This window comes from Capsicum annuum, chromosome 5 (genome assembly GCF_002878395.1).
Source record: "Capsicum annuum cultivar UCD-10X-F1 chromosome 5, UCD10Xv1.1, whole genome shotgun sequence".
Taxonomy (NCBI): Eukaryota; Viridiplantae; Streptophyta; class Magnoliopsida; order Solanales; family Solanaceae; genus Capsicum; species Capsicum annuum.
The window spans coordinates 95,926,007-95,936,008 of record NC_061115.1 but is presented as its reverse complement, the minus strand read 5'-3'; positions in this window follow the sequence as shown (position 1 = coordinate 95,936,008).

The window sequence follows — 10,002 nt, the reverse complement described above, 5'->3', positions numbered from 1 at the left end:
TCCTATGTCATCAGTTCTAGCTACTTCTTTAGCCAGTGCTCCAGCTCCTAAGTTTAAAGAGAGTGGCAGGCTTTATGTCTCAAGGCAATGTCAGCAATGCCCAAACTAATCCACTTTGTCATACTTGTGGTAAGAACCACAAGGGTGCTTGCAGAGCTAGCCGCGATGTCTATTTTGGTTGTGGCAAGCTAGGCCATAGATTCAAAACCTGCCCTTAGTTAGATTATCAGAGTTATCTCCTCTTCTCAGCTCAGTTCGCTTGCCCAAATTAGCAGGGTGCCACTACCAGTGCTACTAGAGGGCAACCCCAAATAGATTATATGTTCTTCAGACCTAATAAGATCTGAAAAATTCTCCTGAAGAAGTTGCTGGTACGTTATAGATCTTACATGTGCATGTTATGTGTTGCTAGATCTAAGAGCATATTTGTCTTTTGTTACTCCCTATATTGTAGTTGATTTTGGAATAAGTCCCAAAATTCTAGCAGAGCTCTTCTTAGTCTCTACCCCAGTGGGAAAAACCATCATAGCTAGATGGGTATATAAGAACGGCCCGGTTATGATATTTTAGAAAGTCACTTCAGTTGACTAAGTCGAATTAGAGAAGAGTAATTTTAATGTCATTCTTCGCAAGGATTGGCTTTATTCCTGCTATGCAATAGTTGACTGCAAAAATAGAATAGCCCAATTTCAGTCTCCAAATGAACCCATCCTTGAATGGAAGGGTAGTGTATTCACTTTCAAGGGTCAGCTTGTTTCCTACCATCAGGCAAGAAAAATGATATCTAAAGGATGTGTCTATCATTTTTTCAAGTTAAGGATACTAGATCTGACACTTCCATCCTTGAATCAGTCCCAGTAATGAATGAATATTTAGATATCTTTCCCGAAGATCTTCCAAGAATTCCTCCTAATTGGGAAATACACTTTGGTATTGATCTTCTTTCAGATACTCAGCCTATTTTTATTCCGCCATACTGAATGGAACCAGCAGAAATCAGAGCATTGAAGGAACAGTTGAAGGATTTCATACATAAGGGATTCATCATACCCAGTGTTTCCCTGTGGGGTACACTAGTCTTATTCATATGGAAGAAAGGTAGTTCACTTAGAATGTACATTGATTACCGTCAACTCAATAATGTCACAGTCAAGAACTAGTATTCTCTTCCCAAAATTGATGACTTGTTTGACCAACTTTAGGGTGCCAGTTATTTCTCTAATATATATCTCAGATCCAGCTATCATCAGCTTAGAATTAGAGAAAGTGACATTCCAAAACTAGCTTTCCATACTTGGTATGGTCACTTTGAATTATTTGTCATGTCATTTTTTCTTACCAATGCCATAAAAGCTTTAATGTACTTGATAAACCGCGTGTTTAAGCAAGACTTGAACATGTTCATCATAGTTTTCATAGATGATATTCTTGTTTATTCTTGCATTGAGTGCAATCATGCAGACCATCTAAGAATAGTACGTTAGAATCTCAGAGATCATCAGCTATTAGCCAAATTCAGTAAGTAAAAATTTTGGCTAAGGTCAGTAGCATTTCTTGGCCACATCATTTCTGGTGATGGCATTAAAGTTGATCCTCAATTGATCAAACAAGTAAGAAACTGGCCAATACCTGTCTCTCCATCAGATATCATGAATTTCTTGGGTTTGGCTGGCTGTTACAAATGATTTGTTGAAGGATTTTCATCTATTGCATCCCCTATGTCCAGATTGACTCAAAAGAAAATCAAGTTTTAGTGGTCAGACCCTTTCGAGAAGAGTTTTCAAGAGTTGAAGACTCAACTTACCTCATCCCCAGTCTTAGCTCTTCCAGATGGTTCAGATGGGTTTGTGGTGTATTGTGATGCATCCAGAGTAGGTTAAGGTTATGTCCTCATGCAGCATGGTAAGGTCATAGCCTACACCTCCAGATAGCTTAAACCTCATGAGAGGAATTATCTTACTCATGATCTAGAGTTAACAGCTATAGTCTTTGCCTTGAAGATTTGGAGGCATTATCTCTATAGAGTTCAAGAAGATGTCTTAACATATCACAAGAGTCTTCAGTATGTATTTTCTCAAAAAGTTCTCAATCTTTATCAGATAAGGTGGTTAGAGCTCTCGAATGACTACCGCATCAGTGTTCTCTATCATCTGGCAAGGACAATATAGTGGCCAATGCTCTCAGTAGGCTATCGAATGGGTAGTGTTTCTCATGTCGAGGTTAGTAAGAAGAATTTAGCTCAGGAAGTCTATCAGCTTGCAAGACTAGGCATTCGCTTAGTCGATTCTTTAGAGAGTGGTGTAAGTATTCAGAGTAGTTTAGAATCATCTCTAGTCTCCGAGGTGAAAGAAAAGCAAGATAGATATCCCAGCCATGTCAAGTTAAAAGAGTTAGTTTAGGATCAGAAAGTAGAGGTTTTCTCCAAAGGGGGAAATGGTGTTTTGCATTGTTAGGGTCATATCTATGTTCCAGATATAGATGACTTAAGGCAGAGAATTCTTGTAGGAGAGCATTGTGCGTGATACTCTATTTATCCAGAGGCCACAAAGATGTACTGCGACTTACGAGAAATCTATTGGTGTAGTGGACAGAAGAGAGACATTACAGAGTTTGTGGCTAAGTGCTCTATATGTTAGAAAATTAAGACAGAGCATTAGAAGCATAGTGGGTCTATGCAGGAGTTCAGTATTCCTAGTTGGAAGTGGGAAGTTGATTGCATGGACTTCATGATGGGTTTGCCTCAAATTCGTCATCAACAATATTCAGTCTGGGTCATTATAGATCGAATGACCAAATCAACTCATTTTCTTCTAGTTCATACATCTTATTCTATCAAGGATTATGCAAAACTCTATATCAAGGAGTTGTTCAGATTACATGGTGTTTCGTTGTCCATTATATCAGATGGAGGTACCCAGTTCACCTCTTATTTCTAGAAAGCATTCCAAGAAGGGTCTCGGTACCCAAGTTCGTCTCAGTACAACATTCCATCCTCAAAAAGATGGTCAAGCAAAAAGGACCATTCAGTCTTTAGAAGATATGCTAAGGGCATGTGCAATTGATTTTAAGGGAATTTGGGATGACCAATTACCTTTGATTGAGTTTGCATACAACAACACCTATCATTCTATTATTCAGATGGATCTATTCAAAACTCTTTATGGTAGGATATGTAGATCTATAATTGGTTGGTTTGAAGTTAATAAGGCCTCAGTCATAGGTCCTGACTTATTAATCGATGCCTTAGAAAAAGTCCATTTAATCAGAGAAAGACTTCGGGTTGCTCAGAGCCGACAAAAATCTTATGCAGATGTTCTTAGAGTAGACCTCAAGTTTGAGGTTGGTGATTATGTATATCTAAAGATCTCTCCTATGAAGGGAGTGAAGAGATTTTGCAAGAAGAGAAAGCTCAGTCCCCGATATGTCGCTTCCTTCAAGATTCTCAGTCGTTTTAGCAAGGTATCTGCCTTAAGATCTAGCCTTAGTTTATCTATTCTTCCATGTCTCTTTTCTCAAGAAGTCTATAGGTGAAACATCAGTCGTAGTCCCTATTCGGATCATTACTGCTCAGAACAGCCTCTCTTATGAAGAGGTTCCAGTCAAAGTCTTAGACTATCCGACTCGTAGATTGAGGAATAAAGAAGTCCCTCTAGTTAAAGTTCTTTGGCGAAATAATTTCGTCGAGAGAGATACTTGGGAGGAAGAAGCAGAAAGGTGTACCAAGTATACTCAACTCTTCTCTATCATCTCAGATCAAGTGCAAGGTAACAGTTCTCCTTAAGCATACTCAGTTTCATGATCAGTGTTCATCACGAACTTGGTATTCATTTTCATGTTTATGTTCCCAGTATAAGCTTGATATGAAGTACCATTATATATTTATTCATGCATTCAAGTATCTACTTAGTTATATAATTATGCATCAGAAATGCATTCTCATTTTGAGAAACTCGGTTTCTCAGAACATTCAGTCATGCATTCATGAATCAATTACACATGCATCAAATATGCATGTTCAGTATGTTATGTTCAGCTTGTTAGTCATGAGATTAAGTTCCAATTATTCCTATTCATTTCATGTTCAGCTTATTGTTTCCCCTCTTAGTCAGTCTCATTCGAGGACGAATGTTCTCAAAGGGAGATGTTGTAATACCCCAAAGAACGCCTAGTATTATCTTCTAAAGTGAATGATAATTACACCTTGGGGAATTTTCAAAATTTTCACTTTTTTCATGTGGAAAATTCAATAAGATTTCCATTGATATATGTTTCGCTTAAATTCGATAACCAGGTAAGAAGTTATGACTACTTCAAGTTCCCATAGTAAAACAGCGCCATATTAGTCAGTGGCGTGCCGGTCCACAAGATGAAATGGCATTTGGCAATTTCTAGTAGGTTCCCATGATTATGGTGTGTTGCTCCAGCACTCAAATTCAGAATTATCTTTTTTCCAGTATCTCAGCGCAATTTCCCCTGCGTCGCGCCAAAGTTCCAGGTCACGAAGGAAGGAGCAACGCAATGGCTCCATGTCGCTCCGTCCCTCAGTTTTCCAATTGTCAAATTCCAGTGACACAATGCAATAGACCCGTGTCACGCTAGGGTTTCAATTTGAGAAATTTTTACTGAAATTATAAGACGCGTCAAGGATTAAAAAAGTCAATTTCCGACCCCTATTTAAGCCCTTTAACACGTGATTCAGCTAATTTTCACCGAAAATACACTCTTTCCTCTCAAGTTTCTCTCAAGAACAAGCTAGGATTTTCATTGAAGATCTAATTTCATGAAGGTTTCACCATCAATCTTCCCAAAATAACAAACTAAGGTATGCATAGTGCTCATTCATGGACTCCTTTCGTCCATGAAACCCAAGAATCCCTTTTCTAAATTCATGTTATGAATTTTCTTATGAATTTCATGATTGGGCTACTTTTGTTCATGTCGATAATGAGTAATTGAATTGTAATCCATGAATGAAAAGGAAAAGTGCCTAATTAGCATGATATCATGGCATCCCCATGTACGTACAAGCTTATGCCTATCACATGTTTGATGAAATGCTTTAATAAATGTATTATGATGATTATTATTTATTCAAGTAAGTCATGCTTTGTCAGTTTCTTTCCATCGAGTACTGGGGGTACTTGTACCCGAAACATGAGTTGTGTACCTAGAGCCATGTCATGTTTTCATGATACTCTCAGTCCTGTATGAATCCTTAGACTTCAGATAGTCTTATCACTCAGGAAATCTCTATGATCTCATGAACTTAGTCAGTTGTTAGATATTAGTACTATTTCATCAATCAACAGAATTTAGTAACTCAGTCCATGTTTATTTTAGTAAATCATGTTCAGTGTCCATTCAGATAGGAGTAGGAATTATCTCTGAGTGAACCCAAGGATGGGGACACACACTATCAGATGAGGGTGTGATCCTTAGAAGTCATCCTTGAGTTCCAGAACTATGTAGCCAGCATAGGTGGAGGCATCAACATTTTTCGATGAGGTTTGATGAGGTAGATAAGCACTGTCAGATAAGGGCCCCACCATTCTCTTTCTGGGACACTATCAGATAAGGTTCTCACACAGCTTGTTCATACCAGTGGTGCAGTATTGACACCCTTCTAATTGGGGTTACAGATTCGACCCTATCTCATACATAACGGCATATCAGGGGCATATCAATTAAATACTACATCCCACAGTTTCAGTACTAGTCTCAGTAAAGGAACTTAGATAGTTCTACAGATTCAAGACTCTCAGATACAGTCGACTCAGATACAGTAAGGAACTCAGATAGTTCCATCAGATTCAGGACTATCAGATACAGTCACACATGTTATCAGTTACATTTAGATACATATATTTATGCTATCAGATATATCAATTTTAGTATGTCACATCATCATTATTCCAATTCAGTAATCACGATATCACCGTATTAGTTACATTTATGCATTTATATATGCATTTTCGCATTCATGTTAGACAGTTAGCTAGCATTATTCATGCCTGTTAACCCTTGCATTAGCCTACTTCACATGTATAATTAGTACATTCCATTGTACTGATGCATTTACGCTGTGGTGCTTTCTTTTATGTTGCATCATACATTTAGAGATATGAGTTCCAGATCACCAGTAGATTCTAGTCTTAGTAGTCAGAATAGAAGTGAGTACTCATCCTTTGAGAACATGATTATTTCTCCACTATTTCATTGATTAGTTGTTAGTTAGAGTTAGTTGGGTACATTTCCCATCAACTCTTTACTCAGATTATTCAGACAGTAGAGGCTTTCAGACTAAATATAGACTATTATGTTTCATACTTTAGTGTTTACAGTTTTGTTTTGGGTATTGTATTACCCGACAGATGTTATCTCATCCATGTTATGTTCAGTATTGAACCTTATGTCCTTTCAGTGCATGTGTCTGCATTATCTAGTATTTTATTTAGTGTATAGGTACAGATATCAATCTTGGGTTATCTTTTGGTCCTTTGGGGTCATGAGCACCGTGTAGTGTTTCGGTTCAGCAAATCGAAGACGGTACAATCTTTTACCTCAAAATTGAATTTATACAATAAATTACCCATCTAATGAACCTTTGGTTCAGCATTTTTCTTTTCCATAAGGTATCTAAGACTGTATGGTCAGTATGCATAGTCAGTTTTGTGCCAAGCAACTAAGACAAAAATTTCACAAATGCAAACACAACAACAAGAAACTCTTGTTCCGTCACCATATAATTTTTCTTAGTAGGATTAAATGATTTGATGTTGTAGTAGATGATATAAATGTTCTTCACTCACCTTTGACATAGGGCTGTATCTAGCACCACATCACTAGCTTACAACATAGATTCAAGTGGAAAGGTCCTGTTCAGATACACAATGATAGGGGAAGAAATCAACTTCTATTTGAAGCACTTGAATTATTTTTGACATTCGTCATCAAACATAAATTTATTTTTTTTATCCAATAGCATACACAATGGATTGAAAATCTTAGATATATACTTGATAAATCTTCTATAGAAATCTGTATTCCCCAAAAAGCTCTAAATGTGATTCATAGAAATTGGTGGAGGCAACTTTTAAATCACTGCAATCTTCGGCTTGTCAACCTCAATTCTCTACTTTGAATTCTTATGAACAAGCATTATTCCTTCTTTACCCATAAAATGACACTTCTCCCAATTTAGCATCAAGCTACAATCCTCTTATCTCCTAAGAACGTAGGCCAAATATTCCAAATAATTATCAAATGAGTTACCTACAACTAAAAATTCATCCATGAAAACCTCAATAGTGTCCTCCACCATGGCAAAAAAGATGGATTCATACAATACTAAAAAGTAGGGAGCGTTACATAGACCAAATGATATCCTCTTAAATGCAAATATCTCACACGAACAAGGAAAAGTGGTATTATCTTTGTCCTCAATGGAAATAGAAATTTAATTATAACCCAAATAACTATTTAGAAAACAATACCATCATCAATCATCAAAATGGTCTAACATCTGGTCCATGAAAGCCATAGAAAATGATAAAAGTCATAGGAAAGTGATGCTTCTCGATCTATGAATTCAGCTTTCTTTAGTCCATGCAAACTCACCATTTGGTAATTGACCTCATAGGAATTAGCTCTTTCTTTTTATAGGGAACCACAGTGAATCTATCTTTCTTTCGCATATGTTGAACGGGGCTCAGCCATTTTCTATCAACAATAGGATAAACTAAACCTGCATCCAACCACTTAATGTTTTTTTAATAGCCACTTACATAGGCATTTTTAATCTACATTGGTGCTCAATGCTAGGTATACAATTCATATCAAGTTTGATCTTGTGAGTATAAATTCCAGGTGGAATTCTAATGACGTCAATAATAGACCTTCCAATTACATGTTTGAACCTCTACGAAATAGATACTAAGGACTTAACATGCCATTCTAATAAATTAACTGCAATAATAATCAACAAGGTATTGTTGGCCCATAAAAATACATAATGTTCATGAGAAGGAAGGGCCTTGAATGCCAAAATGAGTGGTACCACAATAGACGATTTAGTTGGTGGGGACACTCTATTCTTCAAATCAAGATCAAACTAATCTGGTGCATAAGTATATGAATCCATAATAATATTTGCGCTCACCATTTTATCATACGCGACAATAGAATTATTGTAAAAATTCATTATTACTACTGAAAGTTTCGCCACACCGAGATTTTCTTTATCAAGAACTACCAATTCATCATCATCTATTGGGTCTATCACAAAGAACACATACATGTCCTTTGGTTGCTTCATGGACTAGCATACATTAAAAGTAACCTGCTCATTATTCAACCTAAATTTAATTATCCCAGTTTCTACATAATTCAATGCCCATCTAGCCGTGAGAAAAAGCATTCCCAATCTAATAGAAACCTCAAAATCAACTTCACGATCAAGAATCACAAAGTTAGTAGGAAATATATAGGATTCTACCTTCACCAACACATCACAAAAGATTCCTACCAGCTTCTTTACAGTGCGATCCATAATCAAAAGTCTTATAAAAATTGGTTAGGCGACCCCAAGCCCAACTGCTTGTAAACGACTAGCCCCATTAAGTCAATACTAGCACCTATGTTAGACAAGGCCCTTAAAAAATTCAAAGACTCGATATTACAAGGAATCATTAAAGCTCTTGGTCTTCCTTCTTTTTAACAAGTGAGCGACAAATGATTACACTACAATGGTTTATATTAACTAGAGGATCAAAACTTATAGTTCTCTTCTTCGTCACCAAGTTCTTCATAAATTAGTCAAAAGTCTCCCCAAGAGGAATGTTTATCGACAAATCCTTCAACATTGAAATTAATTTTTGATATATTTTCTCTTTAGCTTTTTTTCAGTCTTTGGGGGAAAGAAAGAGGAGGTCTTGGGATGGTCTTCAACACTGGTGTGACAACTTTACCTTTTCTTTTATCAGAATTAGACTCTTTTCCGCAAATAAAGGCTTTTGTTATGCATCCTTATTCACTACCAAATTCTATACTCTATACTCATCCAAATCATTGATCATGATTGGGCATTCCTTCTTGTTATCATCAACAGCAAAGGTGGACCAGTCGAAGACTTACCACTTTGAGCAGTAATTACTAGGCATGTCTATCAATCTTAGGATTATGGATGGTGTTGCTTTAAGGTGTGACTAGTTAATGATGGTTTATTGCGATGGATATATGCCTAAATATTTTCTCAATATGTTTAATGGAATTTGCATGAGATTCAAATTATGGGCTCATTCCTGAAATATATACCCTATTTTTCTCAAGGTAATTCTCTTGGCGCTTAAAACCTTTACCAAGTTTTACAATCAAAGCTTCCATTGTTATATTGCAAGATTCATAATCATGATTCCTTAGAGGAACATAAATGTCACTCTTATATTTATAATCATACTTACAATTTAAATCACTATCTCTATCCCTAATCCTATTTCTATACCTAGACTTATTGTAATTGTTTCCATAATAGTTCCGACCTTGGAAACTAACTCCCCAAGAGTACACCTTAGATGCCACACGATGCTTATGGTCATAAGTGACCACAAGCTAACCCAGGATACCGGTACCTACTGTGAGCACAAGATAAACCTGATAACAAAAGATCACATGTAGAATTTAACTAAAAAATGACATAAGGTTTTAAATCATAGTTCTGATGATGTCTATAAAATAATACTGACTATACTGATAAAATTACTAGTAATAAAAACTTAAAACTGACTAACTGTCTGTACTAGTCAGAAAGCCTCTAAATACTCCTATTGTAGAGTTGATAGAACAAGCCCCCAACTAACTCCGACAGACTAAATAGCTGAACTACTGGTATAACTGAATATAACACAACTCATCCTAGAGGGATGAAGACTCACCACCGGATGCTACTGCTAATGCATTGGAAAGTCTAAGTATGGTCAAAAATCAAAGGGTCCAAACATATGATAT